Source organism: Leptodactylus fuscus, chromosome 6, assembly GCF_031893055.1.
Source record: "Leptodactylus fuscus isolate aLepFus1 chromosome 6, aLepFus1.hap2, whole genome shotgun sequence".
NCBI classification, from domain to species: Eukaryota; Metazoa; Chordata; class Amphibia; order Anura; family Leptodactylidae; genus Leptodactylus; species Leptodactylus fuscus.
Window position 1 is genome coordinate 58,500,971 of NC_134270.1, and position 18,369 is coordinate 58,519,339.

Sequence of the window (18,369 nt, forward strand, 5' to 3'; positions counted from 1 at the left end):
GTGATTGTTGGAATGTGCCCTGAGTTGGCAGATCCCCGAAACTGGGAGATAGAGACTGACGGGTGCTGGCCAGAGAAACTGCACCCAACCGATGGCTCACATACACCAGGAGTTTCAACAGGCATCCGGGAGTATTGTGTCGATCAATATCATCCGTAAGGAAGCATCTGCTGGGTTCTACCTACTATTGTACATGAATAAATGTTGTTTTTCTATTCTACCACTGGTGTATAAATACTTATTGGTAGACAGTGTAGAACACACATTATTCTTTTGTATACTATTGACTCAGCCTGTCTATCTCTTTACACACCTATTTTCTTTGCTTTTGTATTTCAGGCTTTTTTACAGCAAAAAAGACTGAAATACCCCGGTAGGATTATTAATTCCATACATCTGTTGGTGACAGCCATCCTATTCTTTCATTACTAGGCTAGATCATCAATATCTTATTGGTGGGGTCCAAGACCTGGAAGCCTCACTGACAGTAGATTCTCCACTTGGGAACCCAAAAGACAGAAACCCTATTTGCTTAAAAAGCAGTTACACACAGAAACCTGCAGACCGCTTAGACTATAATGGGATCCGCCAGGTTTCCTCTGAAAGTGGTGGAAGGAAAAGTCCTCCTTGCAGGACTTGTATCTTTGGCGATTTTAAGCATAATCTTGGACAGAGAGGTTCAAACGTTAGTGTGATCCTATCGTGATTTGCTTTGTACTTTGAACAGAATGCATCATTCAGTAAGTGCTGTGGCCTCTGCTCTAAATATCAAGCACAGCACTGTGCATTCCATAGAGGCTCGGCTTAGTTTAGCAGTTCAGCCCCATTCACTTGAATGGGGCTGAGCTGCAAACAGACCATGTGACTAATGAATGTGAAATTACTGGCCTGTGAAATGGAAACAGATCTCACCCAAATGCCGCTGCGGCGGAGTCTAAGATCGGTCCACAGCAGTCTCCATTCTGGTCCGATCTTAGACTCCGCCTCCTCACAGACGAGACTCAGGCAGAACCAGCGTTCATTGGCCAAATGCTGTACTCTGTATGGCATTCGGTCAATCAACGCTGGTCAATGCATTCCTATGGGAAAAAGTCAGCTTGCGCATATCGCAAGCTGACAGGGAATTTTTAGTGAGTTTGCCACCTGGTGTTCGACTGGAATCGAACATGTACTCGATTGAACGCTGTTCGCTCATCTCTAATGACTATATATTACATAATGTAATGCTTTACTATAGCTCTGCAGTCTGAGAAGATAAAACATAAGCGCCTCAGTAGTTGTCACCTACAAATACTAAGCTCCGCAGACTACTGTGCCTCCTTATTAGGCCTGATATTACACAATAGTAAGCTCTGCAGACTATTCTGCCTTCTTATTGGCCTGGTATAACACAATAGTAAGCTCTGCAGACTACTCTGCTTCCTTATTAGGCCTGGTATAACACAATAGTAAGCTTTGCAGACTATTCTGCCTCCTTATTGGGCCTGGTATAACAGGATTGTAAGCACTGCAGACTAGTCTGCCTCCTTATTAGACCTGGTATAACATGATAATAAGCTCTGCAGACTATTCTCCCTCCTTATTAGGCCTTGTCATAACATGATAGTAAGCACTGCAGACTACTCTGCCTCCTTATTAGACCTGGTATAACACGATAGTAAGCTCTGCAGACTAGTCTGCCTCCTTATTAGACCTGGTATAACATGATAGTAAGCTCTGCAGACTACTCTCCCTCCTTATTAGGCCTTGTCATAACATGATAGTAAGCGCTGCAGACTACTCTGCCTCCTTATTAGACCTGGTATAACACGATAGTAAGCTCTGCAGACTATTCCGCCTTCTTATTGGGCCTGGTATAACACAATAGTAAGCTCTGCAGACTATTCTGCCTTCTTATTAGGCCTGGTATAACACAATAGTAAGCTCTGCAGACTATTCTGCCTTCTTATTGGGCCTGGTATAACACAATAGTAAGCTCTGCAGACTATTCTGCCTCCCTATTAGGCCTGGTATAACAGGATGGTAAGGTCTGCAGACTATTCTGCCTCCTTATTAGACCTGGTATAACACAATAGTAAGCTCTGCAGACTATTCTCCTTCCTTATTAGACCTGGTATAACACAATAGTAAGCTCTGCAGACTATTCTGCCTTCTTATTAGGCCTGGTATAACACAATAGTAAGCTCTGCAGACTATTCTGCCTTCTTATTGGGCCTGGTATAACACAATAGTAAGCTCTGCAGACTATTCTGCCTCCCTATTAGGCCTGGTATAACAGGATGGTAAGGTCTGCAGACTATTCTGCCTCCTTATTAGACCTGGTATAACACAATAGTAAGCTCTGCAGACTATTCTACCTCTTTATTAGACCTGGTATAACACAATAGTAAGCTCTGCAGACTATTCTGCCTTCTTATTAGGCCTGGTATAACACAATAGTAAGCTCTGCAGACTAGTCTGCCTTCTTATTGGGCCTGGTATAACACAATAGTAAGCTCTGCAGACTATTCTGCCTCCCTATTAGGCCTGGTATAACAGGATGGTAAGGTCTGCAGACTATTCTGCCTCCTTATTAGACCTGGTATAACACAATAGTAAGCTCTGCAGACTATTCTCCCTCCTTATTAGACCTGGTATAACACAATAGTAAGCTCTGCAGACTATTCTGACTCCTTATTAGGCCTGGTATAACACAATAGTAAGCTCTGCAGACTATTCTACCTCTTTATTAGACCTGGTATAACACGATACTAAGCTCTGCAGACTATTCTGCCTCCTTATTAGACCTGGTATAACACGATAGTAAGCTCTGCAGACTATTCTGCCTCCTTATTAGGCCTGGTATAACACAATAGTAAGCTCTGCAGACTATTCTGCCTCCTTATTAGACCTGGTATAACACGATACTAAGCTCTGCAGACTATTCTGCCTCCTTATTAGACCTGGTATAACACGATACTATGTTCTGCAGACTATTCTGCCTCCTTATTAGGCCTGGTATAACACAATAGTAAGCTCTGCAGACTATTCTGCCTCCTTATTAGACCTGGTATAACACGATACTAAGCTCTGCAGACTATTCTGCCTCCTTATTAGACCTGGTATAACACGATAGTAAGCTCTGCAGACTATTCTGCCTCCTTATTAGGCCTGGTATAACACAATAGTAAGCTCTGCAGACTATTCTGCCTCCTTATTAGACCTGGTATAACACGATACTAAGCTCTGCAGACTATTCTGCCTCCTTATTAGACCTGGTATAACACGATACTATGTTCTGCAGACTATTCTGCCTCCTTATTAGGCCTGGTATAACACAATAGTAAGCTCTGCAGACTATTCTGCCTCCTTATTAGACCTGGTATAACACGATACTAAGCTCTGCAGACTATTCTGCCTCCTTATTAGACCTGGTATAACACGATACTATGTTCTGCAGACTATTCTGCCTCCTTATTAGGCCTGGTATAACACAATAGTAAGCTCTGCAGACTATTCTGCCTCCTTATTAGACCTGGTATAACACGATACTAAGCTCTGCAGACTATTCTGCCTCCTTATTAGACCTGGTATAACACGATACTAAGCTCTGCAGACTATTCTGCCTCCTTATTAGACCTGGTATAACACGATACTAAGCTCTGCAGACTATTCTGCCTCCTTATTAGGCCTGGTATAACACAATAGTAAGCTCTGCAGACTATTCTGCCTCCTTATTAGGCCTGGTATAACACAATAGTAAGCTCTGCAGACTATTCTGCCTCCCTATTAGGCCTGGTATAACACAATAGTAAGCTCTGCAGACTATTCTGCCTTCTTATTGGGCCTGGTATAACACAATAGTAAGCTCTGCAGACTATTCTGCCTCCTTATTAGGCCTGGTATAACAGGATAGTAAGCTCTGCAGACTATTCTGCCTCCCTATTAGGCCTGGTATAACAATATCTGAAGAGTCACACATTTATACACAATAGGACACAGGATTAATAGGGATCAATAACTGAGGACTCTCAATGTTTATCTTCTCTATTGCAACTTGACTGACAGTGAACTTGTGGGGTGGGCCCGAGGGGAGCTCCCATGTAAGCCAGCGAGGGCCGCCTGCCCCCTACACCACCTGCTCTATGAAAGGAAATGGATTTTGGATTCCAAGAGGCGTTGCAGCTTGTACCAAGTGTATTGTTCTCCCCGCTGCTTCCCCCCACAATGCAGGCTGCTTGGTAGAGACCGAGTACTGTGCAGTTGGCTGTGTCTCTGTGCGAGCTGCTCGGTCTCTGCTGCATGTAAGGAGCCGGGGCTTTGTCTGGGTCTTGGATGCCATTGCCATCTACAGCTCCATGCAGCACATCAGTGACAGCCAGGCAGGAGGGGGGACATCTGCGACCACTGCTCTGCAATCTCTAGGAGCCTGTCAAGACCCCCGTGTGATCTGATCGAGGATCTTGTGCCCTGAGCCCCAGGATCCCTGTGAGCAGCTCTGCAGTCCACACAAAGGATGCTCTGAGCAGACGTCAATGTCTCTCTGTTCCCAGAGCAGGAAGGATTAAGGAATGAATGAGAGTCAGAGATCAGTGTAGAGAATGAAGCAGCTCTTCTATCCACAATGAGGTATGGTCCATTCACTTCATCCTTCTACTAGCAAATACTCTGTGGTGTCTGTAATGCTTGCTCAGTGCTTGTGCTTGCTCTTCACCTGCAGCACACTGCCAGTCCTGGTATATTAGGTGGCAGATACAAATCTTTCCTCCCCCATAACTTTACATTTAGTTTGGCATCAGTTGATTGTAGGCATGAGCCCCAGGCTGCGAAACAAGTCACTTAGCGACTGCATCCATCTGCCACTCTTGTTTATAGGAATCGTGCATGTATATGGCAGTATTAACCCTTCTTACTCAATATGGGACAGTTTTCAGACTGTTCGGATGATTGGAGGGGTTTATGGCTAAATGTACAATGAGGGTAGAGGAAGTGTAGGATGTAAGGAGTGGATGGTATTAATTTTTGACGATATCTCATCCAACAGGTCTAGACCACTAGCAGAATAATATTAGGTTCTACCCAGTTTCATGGTGTCTACCTAGTGAGAGGGAGTCTCTAATATATTCTATCTGCTGCATACATAGACTAAGCCTGAAGACTTTATCTGCAGAGGGGGCCTTGGAAACCTCATTGTGCTAAACGTAAGCTTCATCCAAGACTTTGTGCAGCAGTCGCACACTTTATTGCCAATTGTGACAATTTACAGCCCATGAAGAATAAGTCCTGGGAGGTCACATCTTGAATGCAGAGTTATATCCGATATCTGGCCCCCTGGCTTGTACCGTGCATCTGTGGCTGATATTACAGAGAGTTAGAATTGAGAATTACATGTCACTGCGGGGTGGATGGATATAGCTATATGTGAGGCCAATAGGTCTTTATACCTCAACCCTTAAGATGGAGTTTGGTGGACGTATGTCTAAGGAGGTTTACAAAATGTAATGCAAGCACAAAGAATGAATACTGAGCCAGGATTGGAGATACCACTGTTCACACTGGAAGCTTTAGATATTCTACCTTAGATACAGTTCGGTGATTCTTGATGTAGAGCAATGTGTGTCTTTAATACAAGAAAGTGTCAAAGGAAGGGAAAAATGGTGAACAGATTTCCTCAAACTGATATAAAGTGAATACAATGACAAAGTAGAATAGTAGGAGCCAATAACTGCAGGGGCGAACAGCAATGGAACTGACAATCCAGATTACACTTGCTGCATCGCACATGGAAAAAACTTTTATCAAAATTGCATCATGTTGCTGTGTCCTTTGTCAGGGGGCTGTTCTGTGTTCATTTAGGTACTGGATGTATAGAACACTATTGGAAGGGGAGGGTCAGTAAGAGGCCAGGGGGAATGTTTTGCGCCAGGCCACAAATTATTGCACAGATGGGCCAACAGTGGGAAGTTAATATTGACTATTATATTGCTGCATATGATCAATTCTGAACCAAGGTGTATGTATAAGTATAGAAAATGTACTGCCGTGTTTGGCTTACCTCTCCAGGATCAGAGGGCACTTTTTCTTTTTGACTTGTCCTCTTGAGCCTCTGATAAAAGCCTTCTAGTGCCCTTCAGTGACAGTAGTGGAATTGTTACAGAAATGACTTATTGTATAGTGGAATATAAACCTAGTGCTCTAGGGTTTGTATGGGTTAATTCTATCTCTGCAAGTGACTTGCCATGTCATAGTGTCTTTGCCTCATCTACAGACATGTTACTTTCCTGATAAATATTGCATTTAGTTCATTCTAATTCAGCACTAGATGGATACAAGTTTGCTTTCTGTATGTCTATGCTTTATTATTTCGGTGCAAACACCCCCTTGCATCGATTGCGTGCTGCAAAGTACTGGCGTGTTAGAGGCCGTGTCACAGTGTTGATTTGGTCAATAGAGTTCTGTGCTGTACAGTCCAGCTTATCGTCTCGTTTTTCAGCCTGCCGTTCTTGGTAATGTGTTAAATGCGCACAATTTATCCTGGGTGTTACACTGGGGCCCAGTGCGACACTGGCTTCTGCTGTTCACAGTAATGATTTGGTGATGAGAACAGAGAGCTGCAGTTATATAACACAATGGAGGTGCAGGGCACTGTAATAAGATAGACCGGGAGAGGAAATAAGTGCTAAGATGCTATACCATAAAGAAGCAGTGTCCTGCATTATCAGCTGGGAGTACAAATAAAGGCATGAGAAGAACAGCCGTGAAATCTGTATACACCAAGCAGGTATCTTATGAAAATCACGTACGTTTTACAAGCTAATATTTGTATCCTTGGCTTTTTTGATCTGCCGGTTCATATTTCCTGCTCTTGACTTAGACAAGATAGTCTAGGGCAGAACTTGTGGTCCACGTTGACCTTCACTGTGGTGGTATTATGTCAGCGATCACGAAACATTACATCTCATCGTTCAATTCCGTTCTAGTATCTCTGAGTAGAGAGATGGACTTGGGCACATCCATTGTCTTGATAGTTTGATGTTTCATCTAGTTTAAGATGCTTATAAATCAACTTTTATTAGATTTGGAGAAAGCTGTTAGGGTGTTAAAGAAAACACTTGGCACAGCCCAGGGCCATGATGGACAAGGAAGCAGCAGGTGACATATTTTATCCTAATAACCATTGCTGGGTGGCAGGTTTTTAACTAGTGAAGATGCATCTTCTTGGCCTCGGCTTAGAGCCATCACGAGTCAAAGAATATCTCTCATACGGCTGCTTAAATCCATGTAGATGTTTTGCTAGCCAAAAGGCAGAGCTCTGGATGGTTGTTCTTGTTTCTACATGATCGAATTCTTAGTCACGTTCTCTGGAATATTTGCAATGTTGACCATACTCATTTTGATATGTGATGACACAACCATGTTGTTCCACCATTAGTTGTAGAGGTGTCACTGGTGGAATAACTAACCAACCATGGGTTCCTATAACATTTCATTACGCTTGAGTTATGCTTTTCTAATGGATCTAGAGGATGGAGTGTCAAACCTTGTCCTGACCCTTACCACTATTATCTCTATGTATTTCTTTGTCAAATTCCAAAATCTTAACAATTCCATAACTGGCTTCCCTATGTTATATAAAAAACAAATGAAGAACCTGTTTAGCAGCCCCATTGTTATGGATCACCATGTGCCGTGTTACTTTCTGCTCATTTTACAAGGCAGTCTTTTGATTTAGCTGCAATTTCCTCTAAATGCTCCTAATGAGGCAGCAAGAAACAAGCCATTTCTTCGAGGGTGGTGACCCTTCTGATGTTCCCATTCTTGCGTTATACATTATTTAAAGAAAAAGAGGTGCTCCATCCATTAGGAATAATATGCAGGAGATAACTATAATAAAATCCAGCAACTAAAATGTTTCAAGAGGATGCCATACGGAAATACAGAGCGGTGAAATTTGTTTGCACCCCTCCATGCCTCCTGTTATTGTCTGACGGTCACATTGTATTGTCTCTGAATAATAACTTAGTATAGATATTACTGCTCCTATAGTTATCAAACATCCGAAACACCTATGATAAAAATAAACTAATATCTGGTGTATGCCACCTTAAGCAGCTATCACTGCTATCAGATACCTCCTACAGATTCATATCACACTTTCACATTTTTCTTGCTATGTACTAAACTTTACCTTGAAAATAGAATATTCACCATATCCAGAAGATAAAAGCAATAGCATTGTTGCAATATATCAATCTGGAAAGGGTAACAAAGCTGATCTTCAGGCACTTGGTGCCGTCAAACCACGGAAGTAAGACAGAATGAAGAAACCTTGGAGTCTGACCTGTTCACATTACATCAAGGGTGCAAAGCCAACGTATGCAGGAAGTCAGAGATCATCCAAAAAGAACATCTACATAACGGCAGGCCTCCATAGCCTATGGGTCAGACTCATAACTCTCAAGAAAGTGAGCAAGTATATGATGACTCATTGGAGAGTAACATGGAAAATCTGTTTAGAAAGAACTTTACCGCATCACCTGGGGGATCTCTGAGTTATTGAGATGATGTTCCATGGTCTGATGAACGCTATTAATGTCTGGAATAACAATAAGATAATCATAGACAACAGTCTTACATGGTGGTAGTATGAGGGTGGATGGCCTACTCTTACTTATGGTTAGCCTATGTACTGTTGTACATAAATGGGTCTCCATTATGGTGCCAGGTTTCCCTTTAGCCTACTCCCCAATCTTAGTTACTTGCAATGGTATTTGCTATGTACCTGTATTGAAGTAGTCTTGCATAGGCGAGTATGTTAAAATTCCTTATCATGACATGAAAGACTAATATCAAACTATAAGAAACATCTGTTTGCAAGCATTATTTATTGCTGCTGAACTAGTTATTAATTCCAAGGGGGCCATTACTTTTTCAGACAGGTGGTAAGACAGCAGGATATCCGACTGCCACTGAGAGAGTGTCATGTGCTTTCTTAGTATTTGTACCCATTTTGTTCTAAAAATCAGAAAGCCTGACAAATATAGAAAAATGGTGGATCCATGGAAAGACAAAATACTTTTTTATGCCACAGTATGTCTACAAGATGTGTCTTGGAAAGAAATATTATAGTCAGCTTTGGGATAAAACATAGACTACTTCATAATTGGAAAATCTTCTTTATGAAAATGTATCTGTCTTGTCTTGCCAGCTGGTATAACATCTATTGATTGGTAATGTGGAGATGAGGCTGGTAAAACATTGGCATTGAATTGCTGATCATTACTAGCTGGATTCTGTTGCGATCCATTATTACCTGTCCATAAGCAATGCAGCAATAATTAATCTCAATCACTGGAGAAACTTGGGTTATATCAGTTTGCTAATATGATCTTAGTAATGCAATTTCTATCAGAGTCTTTGGAAAGCTTAGTCTAGTGCACACAACTCCGGGGATGACACTGTGATTCATTCCACTGCCTTGTAGGATTGGAGGTCAGAACTTATTTCCAGTCATTGATATTCTTGCATAGACAGGAGCCATGGAAATTCTTTGACATTTCCAAGAAAAGAACTGTAATATGTATACATGTATGTCTGTACTAAAGGCACATTCCTTGTAAGACAATATTCTGAATAGTATACCAGCAATATGTACCCATACAGAAGGGAACATAATGGGTTCAGTCACCTCCAGCAGTGCTGAGCATTTAAGACTGGTGACCATGATCCAAGAAAAGCAGGCAGTGGGCAAGACTTCTCCCTGCTGTATACAGCGTCTGACTGGGGTGTAGTCATTCACAAGCATAGGACTTCTGAAAGATGATCTATGCTGGACATACCTACATAGTATTCAAGGTTATCTACATGTGTGTGTATAAGTATTTGTATGTACATGTGTGTATGTACATGTGTGTGTCTACTTGTATGTGTATGCTTCTTGGCAGTCTATGTGTTGGAGTCTCCATGGTGTGGAGTTGTTTTTCCAGTACCATCTTGTTCTAGAGCAGGTTGATATCTTGGGAATTTGGTGGCTAAACCAACAGTCTGAACTTTTTGTCAGGTTCATAAAACACTTCCTGAGCAATTTTTTCTAAGTGTAGTAAGATACAATATCATCCTGACAAAGGCACCACCATCACTAGGAAATACCTATGTCATCAAGGGGTGTTCTTTGTCTGCAGTAATGTTTAGGTAGATGTTACGTGTAAAAGTCCATGACTGGCAGGAGCCAACGTTCACTTGCAGAACATTGCACAGGGCACAATGACTCTGCCAACTTGACTTCCACAAATACTATAACCTGGTGCCATTTCTTCTCCAGATAAGCAAGTTCATAATGACATCAGACCTGGACTGCACCTATAGTGTTCACCTTTCCTGGGTAATAACAGTTTCTCCCAGCACTAGGATACTCCCAGGATTTACAAATAGGACCAAATTGTGTAACAGCTGGACAAAGGCAATAACATGAATCATGTATCAACAAAGCACGCAACAGAAAGTCCAAGAAGACTGGAAGTCACCATAGATTAGAATAACCTTATGGTGATGATAAATGGAGATCACTCAAAGGAATAGTAGTATACATACTATACATGACAGATGACAGACACGTGCTCTGAGCCTTTCCCTATGTATGACCTCATACATTGGCCCTAACGCCAAACACTGCCTTTCGCTATCCCTAGTGATATCCCTATAACTAATCTACAATACTAATCCTATCCCTATCTTCAATTGGAGAATACTTGGATCAAGAGACAATAAACCCAGACTGAACAGAGCTAGACTAAGAGGTAAGGCAAGACAGAGAGTGAACAGACAATGGCCTACAAGGCTCAGGAGCAAGGACTGGACTACAATAAACCAAAAGAACAGAACTAATAAGAAGCAAACTAGGCAAGAAAGTACAAGATACTAAAACTATAGAAGGAGAACCGGAATAAAACACACATAGCTTACCCTATAACAGGCAATGGTGGTGTGGATGTGTTTTTCTAAAATGCTGGAATATTTAAAGAGGGGTCAGCCATTCAGGAACTCCTCTCTAAAGAAGTCTGGACCGTAGCAGAGGGATCGACTGTCTCACACTAAGGGATCGGCTGCAAGACGGTGAGATAGCAACATCCCCAAAAAGACTAATAGACAGAAGATGATGAAAGAGCAGAAGAACAGTGGCTTGTAACAAAAGGAGAATGGAATTTATCAGACCAGGCCTCTTTTATATTGCTACATGGTCGAGTTCTCACGCCATATGGCCAGTGTAGGCACTTTTGGCAGGGGTCAATAGTGGCACCCTGACCTGTCTGCGACTATGCAGTCACTTGTGCATCATACTACAATGTACTTTGTATTCTGATACCTGTCCCTATAGGCAGCATTAACATTTTCATCAAACTCCACCACAGCAGCATTTTTTTTTTGCATAGGGGCATAGGCTAGCATTCACTCCCCATTGAGCCCTGGGCATCCATGACCCTATCACTGATTTATTGGTTTTCCTTCCTTGGACCGCTTCTTTTTGTACTCACCACTAAAACCACTCCACAAGACATGACATTTTGGAAATGCTCTGACAGACGTCTAGCCATTACAATTCGTCTTTTGTCAAAGGTGCTGACATCCTTATGTTTGCACATTTTTCCTCCTTCTAAAACGTCAACTTCAAGAACAGCCTGTCTGCTTGCTGCTTCATGGTGCCCTTACATGGTCTGTGGGATAGTTGCCGCACTTGAACATTTAAAGCAGTAGCATCAGTATAGGTGCAGCCCAGCAATTTGTAAGGACATGTTATTACTGCTAGGGCTTCATCTGTATTTGCTTCCAATGGAGGGTACAGGTGTGTACAAGCCATTAGTGCCTAATGACCCGGATGCACCATGTAAGGGTACTCTTATATATGCGACCCCCGACATATGCCATTATCCCGGGTGATCAGTGGTTTTAATGTCATTGCTGATGTGTGTTTGTGAGAATGTCTGTACATATGTTTGTGTCTGTGAATCCTTCCTTTGTATATCACTGAACAATGACTATATATGACGAGAACATTAATCCAAGATATTTAGTAAAGTGATGTTCATTACATCCCAGTTGTTATTGTCGGCGATTCGGCTCAGGCCTTTATTGGTAATAGGGGTCATTACTGTTTGTACAGTGTGTTATTATATGTACAGTGTGTTATTACTGTATGTGTAATGTGTGTTATTATTGTATGTGGCGTGTGCGTCACTTTTGTATATGCAATGTGTGCTATGACTATATGGGGAGCATCTCATTATTGGACGTGGGTTGTGTATGTTTCCACTGTACATAGAGTTTTCCCTGTATGTGGCATGTCTGTATGATTATTGTGTAATGTGTGTAATGATGTTTCTATGTGCGGTTTTATTATCTACGCTGCTTTTATGATCCTCCCTTGTTCTCCAGCAATATACAAATATGGACCAACTGCTGGTAATATGTACACAAGACAACTGAGCTGTTAGTTCAGGCTGATGTGCGGCCCATGCTGGTGCAGCACTTGTAGGTTTTTCCTCCCAGGTAGTTTTGCAGCTTTCCCCGTCTCTAGGTGTAGTTGAGCTGCAGTCTTATGCTGAGATGTCTTTATTGACAGAAAGCCTCGTTCTAGTGTTTGACACCTACGTGTAATGTACTTGTTCCAGAAATAGAAATCCTTACAGATCAGTGGTGCAGTGCTTAGTGCTGGGGATATGCATGATTCTATGTCTCTGGCCTTATCGGAGAGTAATGCATCAGGAATTATAATGGTGATTCAAGAAAGCCTGACATTAAAAGCGCAGAAGGGAAGATGAATGCAGGCAGCATGAATAGTGCAGGAGGAAGCCATGTGTGCGGCAGGAAAATAAACATGTTTACTACATAGTGAAATCTGAAAGATCCATTCAAGGAAGTCTCTTAGATCACAGAATTACCCAATATATTTTTTCCTATGTATTTCCACTGCTTCATACACAGCAGCACCTTCTTACATTTGTAAAAAGTTTATCCCAAGCCACAAGATTCAGGAATATAATACTAAAAGTACAGTGAAGTCTGACACTCGCCTAAGAAATGAGAAAGGGGGCAAGTGGGTAATATAAGGCCTAGTTTGTGATGATGCTAAAATACTATAAACTGTTTAGGAGAAGGTTGAGACAATATAGATCTATAGATCAGTCAGTTTGTGTTAAAGATGGGTTGCGCCACCTATAGGCAGTGTCATTGTGGACCGTAGTGGCTCTTACCTTTGGGACTCTGATAGAATATGGACAGCCTGTATTGCTTCTTAGTACTACAGAAATCACCTGAGAGGTGAACCATAGAGGCAACAAGTGTGACTGTCATGGGGCACTACAAGGCAACAGTGCTAACCACCAAGCCACCGTCCTGGGTTACAGATGAGCGCCATGCAAACCGGCATTTCATGAAATACTTCTATGTGAAATGTGTTCTGGTGTTTCTCCTGTTGTTCCCCTATTACCATTAGATACTTAGAAGCCATTGTCTTGCCTTCTAACAATGGAGACACAGTGGTGTCAGCCAAACAGAGGACCATTTCCGCACCTTGTGTGTCATACGCACGAGGACTATAGTGACACGTTGCCATGTGAGTCGGGTCTAGAGCCTCAAGATATTCCAATTATTACAAGGTACTCCCTCTACACTGCTTTGACCCGCACCAATTGTGAGAATAGGGGCCCCTTCAACCATCAAACAAATGGTGAGGCTGGTACTGCATTTGCAAATTCTTGACTTCTCCATTTACACCTATGGAATGGCTGTAGATAGCTGAGCGCTCTAGGAAATAGGACTCATGTTTGAATAGTGGGGGTCCCTGATCAGACCCTTCGATCAGTAAGTTATTCTTGTGGAAAGGGGGAAACTTTAAATAACTGTAATACTCTAAAAATGGGATCAAGTTTATGGGAAAGCAGAATTTCCTAAAACACCAGTCCACAATAGTAAGGGACGTCCTCAATCCTAGGCAGTATAGTTTGGTTTTTCATCCCCCAAATCCTGCTGTTTTACAGCCATGTGCACTGCGCTTGTGCAATGATATACATGGTGCCAATAATTCTGTGTTACATATATGATGCCACCCTACTACTCTGTGTACAGAGAAGAATATCTCAATAATACTCAAATCTATATTGCTCATAGATTCTGTGTAGAATTTAAGGCACACAAATGTACGATATAAGCCCCTAGCAATATATGCAGACCATATTACATATCTGTACTGAATGAATCAGTAATCTGCCCATGAGCCCGGGCCTGATAATGCAGGGCCGCATCTACCATGAGTATGTCGCCTCAGGGGTCAGCTGTCAGTTGGCAGAGTCCCTGAGCATAAAAACCAGAGCTACTTACATCTACTGGGCTTCAGCACAATTCCCTTCTGTCTTCAGGCCTCTTTAGTGACGTCACAGATGGCATGTGGGTCATGTCAGTGTAACCCAAATCTGCGATGTCACTGCAGAGGGCCAAAAACAGCAGGGAGTCGTGATGGAGACCAGAGAAGTAAGTAACATTGGTATTCTCTGAAAACACCCCAGAGTATAATAATAGTTTGTGGGTGGTGTACCCCCAAAATTTTGTTTCTTACTAACCTGAAATTTTTCCAATATTTGCAACAAACACCACAGGGGCCACTATGGGCTATAATACTTTGAGCAGGGGTCACTATGGGCTATAATACTGTGTGCAGGAGCCGCTATGGGCCATAATACTGTGTGCAGGAGCCGCCATGGGCCATAATACTGTGTGCAGGGGACACTATCCTACTAATATTATAAATGTGAAAGTTTGTGAGTTTGGATGTTTGTTCCTCAATCACGGCCAAACAGGATTAGATACGCATATCTACACACAGTTCCACATGCCAAAGGATTAGATACGTGCGTCTGCACACAGTTTCACATGCCAGAGGATTAGATACGCGCGTTTGCTCAAAGTACCACACACTGGAAGATTAGATACGCACGTCTGCACACTGTACTACAGGCTGGAGGATTACATACACACGTCTTAACACAATACCACACGCCAGAGGATTAGATACGCACGTGTGCACACAGTTCCACATGCCGCAGGATTACATACACACCACTGCACACAATACCACATGCCGTAGGATTGGATATGCGGCAATGCACACAGTTACACACACCACAGAATTAGATGAATTAGACACGCCAGAGCATTACATATACGAGTCTGCACACAGTTCCACATGCCAAAGGATTAGATACGCACGTCTGCTCACAGTTCCACATGCCAGAGGATTAGATACACAGGTCAGCACACAATATCACATGCCAGAGGATTAGATACGCGCGTCTTCACACAGTACCACATGCTGTAGGATTAGATATGCACGTCTGCACACAGTATCACAAGCCAGAGGATTAGATACACACATCTTAACACAATACCACACGCCGGAAGATTGGATACGCGCTAATGCACACAGTACCACACGCCGGCGGATTGGATACGCACATATGCACACAGTTCCACACACCAGAGGATTAGATACGCACATCTGCATACAGTACCACATGCCGTAGGATTACATACGCGCGTCTGCACGCAGTTCCACACGCAAGAGGATTAGATACACAGGCCAGCACACAGTATCACACGCCAGAGGATTAGATACGTACTTCTGCACACATTACCACAAGCCGGAGGATTACATACACATGTCTTAACACAATACCACACGCCAGAGGATTAGAAACGCACGTCTGCACACAGTTCCACATGCTGCAGGATTAAACATGCATGTCTGCACACAGTTCCACATGCCAAACAATTAGATATGTGCGATATAGCTTCACTCCAAATCTCCATAACAACCGAACCCTGGTTTGTCACTAATATCCAAAATAAGATACACATGATGCTTATGGACACATACAATATACAAAATACACCAATTCAAAATTGGACAATTGTTATGGGGCCACTACACAAACAAAATAGGAAATATACCCGTGCGAAGCCGAGTCCTCCTGCTAGTACGATATAATACTGTGTGCAGGGGCCACTATGGGATATAATACTGTGTGCAGGGGCCACTGTGGGACATAATACTATGTGGAGGGGCCACTATGGGACATTATACTGTATGGAGGATGCTATGAAAAATTGTACTGTGTGGAAGAGTCACTATAGGACATTATAATTTGTGGAGAGGCTGCTATGAAACATTATACTGTGTGTACACAGAGTGTTATACTGTGTGGGAGCCAGGAAAGAAAGTGCTATGCCATGTGGTGGTAGGGGGTCAAAAGTTTGCTATGGGGCCTAGTCTTTGCTAGTTATGTCCCTGCAACAAATGCAACATTTTCAGCACCAAAAAGTAAGACCAGTTGTATAAAAGCAAAGATTCACCAAAGGTCAGTGGAGTGTAATGTATATTATTACATGCATATAATGTTATCCTCCTGCCTTCAGTTTATTTCATGGTTTCCTTGTGTGACAGTAAATGCTAAGGACAATTGTTTGTGGATTCATTGTCATCATTCACATGTGTACTTCTGCAGAATAATAAAGTGTTATGTAAAGTGTGAGTTTACCCCCAGGTCACAGCTAAGTTCTGCATATTTTTTCTGTTATTGTGCATTTCTATTGATTCGATTGAACAGAGCTGGGCAAACAAAGGATAATAATAGCGATAGTCACTGCAGTATATCAGGGAGAGTTTATTTTGTAGAGAATTGGCTACTTATTGTATATTTGGGTTTAGTGCTTCACAAGCAGGGACAACAGCGCCATCACTTAATCAGGCCATAGATAGTATTACACTCATCTTGGAAGCAATATGAGTATTACTTTGCAAAATCACAAGTCTTTATTGTTTATATCAATAAAAAATGTCATAATCTAATATTAGATAGAAATAATAAATGTTTTGTACCATTTTTATATTAAAACAGTTAACATTGTGCACAGGTTGTATGGGTTACAGCCACTTGGTCTGGAATGGAAGGATTGAAGTGTTGTATTGTATTTCAATCCAAGCCCAATAACTGCTGTGCGTGTTTGCAAGATTAGAGATTTTTAACTCTACCATATCTGGAGCACAGAATACTGGTCACCTATGGTTGCTGTTGGTTATGCAAGACCCATGAATACATAGCATTTATCAGAAACCCTGGTGGAGGGGTCTAAAAGGGACCTGTTTCAAAAAAGTGACCTCTAATTTAGTAAAAGAGGGGCATTGGATAAACACCAATATAAGGATCCATTCACACGGAGTAAATGCGCGCTCATTTTGGCAAAATACACATGTAAAGAATACATGTGTAAAAATAAAACTCCCATTGACTTCAATGACATGTTTTTACACGTGTAAAAAAAAACACATAAAAAAACACGTGGTGTTTTTTTGGCGCGTTTTTTTACATGTGTAAAAAAATGTCATTGAAGTCAATGGGAGTTTTATTTTTAAACATGTACCGTATTTTTTGGACTATAAGACGCACCTAGGTTTTAGAGGAGGAAAATAGGGAAAAAATTTTTTGAAGCAAACAATGGTAAAATATTTAATATATGGGAGTTGTAGTTTTGCAACAGCTGCAAGGCCACATTGACAGGTGACCCTGCAGCTGTACGGGGATGCATAGAGTGTTTTTTTTTTTGCGGGGCCAGAAGTACTTTTTAGTTATACCATTTTGGGGAATATCTATTGCTTAGATCACCTTGTATTGAAAAAAAAACCCGGTGGTTTATGATATATGATTTTCTACTTTTATATATATATTCTAGGGACAGGAGGTGATTTAGAACTTTTATTTATTTCATATTTTTATTATATATTTTTAAAGCTTTTTTTTTTTTTTTTTTACTATTTTATTCCCCCCCGGGGGCTTGAACCTGCGGTCACTTGATTGCAAGTCCCATAGACGGCAATACAACTGTATTGCCGTCTATGGGCCATTCTGTCTATTAGTATTACGGCTGGTCATAGACCCAGCCGCAATACTAATATAGCAGTGACAGGCCTGGGAGCCTCATTAGGCTCCCGGCTGTCACCCGAACAGTTTGGCTCCTGCGATATCGCCGCGCAGGAGCTGGCCTGCAACTTCACAGGTACGGGGCCGGTGGGGACCGGCCCCGGGGGAGAAGGGGCCACCGATACTGACCCGGCATCCGCTGTACTAGAGAGGCGGATGCCGGGCGAGGGATAGACGCCAGCACAGGTGCCGGGGCCTGAGACATCGCTGCGCTCCTCTGCCCTGCATGAAGCCAGCAGCGGGGGGGACGGAGGAGCGGAATAGCATCGCCGCTGCTGGCTTCATGCAGGGCAGAGGAGCGCAGCGATGTCTCAGGCCCCGGCGTCTATCCCTTGCCGGCATCCGCCTCTCTATTACGGCGGGT

General features: G+C 42.4%; 2 protein-coding genes across 4 annotated transcripts in view; one reads left to right on the forward strand and one right to left on the reverse strand.

The window, feature by feature from the left end:
* Window positions 1–18,369, reverse strand: part of VPS26B (VPS26 retromer complex component B) — a 188,144-nt gene that overhangs the window by 26,077 nt on the left and 143,698 nt on the right. The gene's annotated exons all lie outside the window — the stretch shown is intronic.
* The window catches only part of B3GAT1 (beta-1,3-glucuronyltransferase 1), a 49,261-nt gene continuing 35,133 nt past the window's right edge, over window positions 4,242–18,369 (forward strand). For all 3 annotated transcript variants that reach the window (XM_075280047.1, XM_075280046.1, XM_075280048.1), the window contains exon 1: window positions 4,242–4,608. The gene's annotated coding sequence lies outside the window, so the exon portion shown is untranslated. The remainder of the gene's footprint in view (window positions 4,609–18,369) is intronic.